The sequence below is a fragment of the Octopus bimaculoides genome, chromosome 18, assembly GCF_001194135.2.
Source record: "Octopus bimaculoides isolate UCB-OBI-ISO-001 chromosome 18, ASM119413v2, whole genome shotgun sequence".
NCBI classification, from domain to species: Eukaryota; Metazoa; Mollusca; class Cephalopoda; order Octopoda; family Octopodidae; genus Octopus; species Octopus bimaculoides.
In genome coordinates this window covers 29542419-29544633 of record NC_068998.1, presented here as the reverse complement: position 1 = coordinate 29544633, position 2215 = coordinate 29542419, and positions in this window count along the sequence as shown.

Sequence of the window (2215 nt, the reverse complement as noted above, 5' to 3'; positions counted from 1 at the left end):
AGGCAGTATGATTTCTTGTTTGTATTTGTCAGCTTCCTTAAATACTAAAAACAGTTTTTTGTTTTGCTCGTGTTTTGTGGCTATTTGTATTAGTTTTCCTTGCTTCTGGAGTAGGTATTTTTGCAGTACTATAGTGGTTATTTTATAATAGTTTTCCAGCTGTATAAGACCCCTGCCACCTTCTGTGCGTTGTATATATAGCCTTTCTATGTCAGATTTTGGGTGGTGCATCCTATATCCTGTCATTATTTTTCTTGACCAAGCAACATCAGAGTGGTTGACACTGAGTAGGACAGTGCTGTGCCTGAAAAACATCGAAAAAGGCAATTCGGTAGACAGTTACAAGCCGAAATCCTGTTTGCCACTTATGTGGAAATTATTGACTGGAATAGTCGCAGAGTCAATGTACGAACATCTAGAAAAAATGGAGTCCCGCCACATGAGCAGAAGGGTTGCATGCGTAAGTGCAGAGGTACCAAAGATCAACTCCTGATAGATAAAACTGTACTCAGAGACTGCAAGAGAAGGAAAAGTAACTTAGCCATGTCATGGATCGACTATCATAAGGCGTACGAAATGATCCCACATTCTTGGATTATGGAGTGAATGAACCTGTGTGGGATTGCATCGAATGTTGAGCGATTGCTTGGAAAAAGTATGGCGAATTGGAGGACGGACCTAACAGCATACGGAAGAAGTTTAGGGATAGTAGAAATTAAGAGGGGCATCTTCTAAGGGGACTGCCTGTCCCCACTGATCTTTGTACTGTGCTTGATACCACTGACACTGATTCTGAGGAAAGAAAAAGCTGGGTATGTATTCAAAAGCCGGCAACAAAAAGTCAACCATTTGCTATTCATGGATGACCTCAAACTTTATGGTAAAGATGAAGCCCAAGTCAGTTCCTTCGTTGATACGATCTATACCTTCAGTGCTGATATCAGAATGGAGTTCGGACTGAGAAAGTGTGGCGTGTTAGTATTAAAAAGAGGCAAAATCAAATGTATGGACGGACTAACGATACCGTCGTGGTGGGTTATGAAGCAGATAGAAGAGACGGGCTAAAAGTACTTGGGGATATTGGAAATGAATAAATTAATGAAGAAAGGAATGACAGAAAATTTTAAGGTGGAGTACTTACGCAGACTGAGACTGATCCTAAAGTCGAAATTAAACGGAAGGAATAAGATCGAAGCTGCATAAAATACAGAATAGACAACACATCAGAAAGTGATAAGTGAAGAATCTGTGGACAAAACGGTGAAACTGCTGTTGTCGTATCGTCGCTGGAACTGGCTGTGTGCTCTGTGGTCAGCGGCTAGACCTCAGAAGGTCTGGAGCAGACTGACAAACGTGACGGTGAAAAGTTAGCTATTTATAAGATACTATACATCTTAATATTACATTTAGCTATGTACGTTATAATACTACATATTTTATTGTATGTTGTAACACTACATATGACAATATACGTCATATCACTACACTGGACAATCTACGTACGTTGTAATACTATATTTGACAATGTATTTAATAAAGCTACTTTTGCTAGTGTATGCTATCATACTACATTCGTCAATGTACATCTTAATATGAAATTTAACAATGTGTGTTGTAATATTGGTTTCAAATTTTGATACAAGGCCAGTATTTTCGGAAGAGTGGGTAAATCGATAACATCGATCCCAGTGCTCAACTGCTACTCATTGTATAAAGAATAAAGACAAAGTTGACCTCGACGAAATTTGAGCTCAAACGTGAAGAGGGATGAAAAGCCGCTAAGCATTTTGCCCGGCGTGCTTACCATGCTACCTGTTCGCCACCTTAATGTATGTCATAATATTACATTTTGTCAATAGAAGGGATTCAGACCACCACCAAATCCAATGGATTAGGTTGTGAAGTGAAAATGCGTAAAACATGCTGCAGACACTCTATTTAAGGTTTCCTGGAATGAAATTATGCCACACAATTACACTTGGGTAAATATCATATATGCACATGCATAAAGAATTATATCACCAGCTCGTGTGTTAAAGAAAAGTGTATGTCCATTACGTAAGTGTAGATAAATTCATGCATACACCTACATAGATGTACTCGTTGACTCATCTACATAATCCTGGAACTTTCTTGATTAAATAAAAAAAATTGTCACTTTCTTTGTGAACGAAACGCTTCCGCGAAGAACTTTGATTGTACATGCATATATATA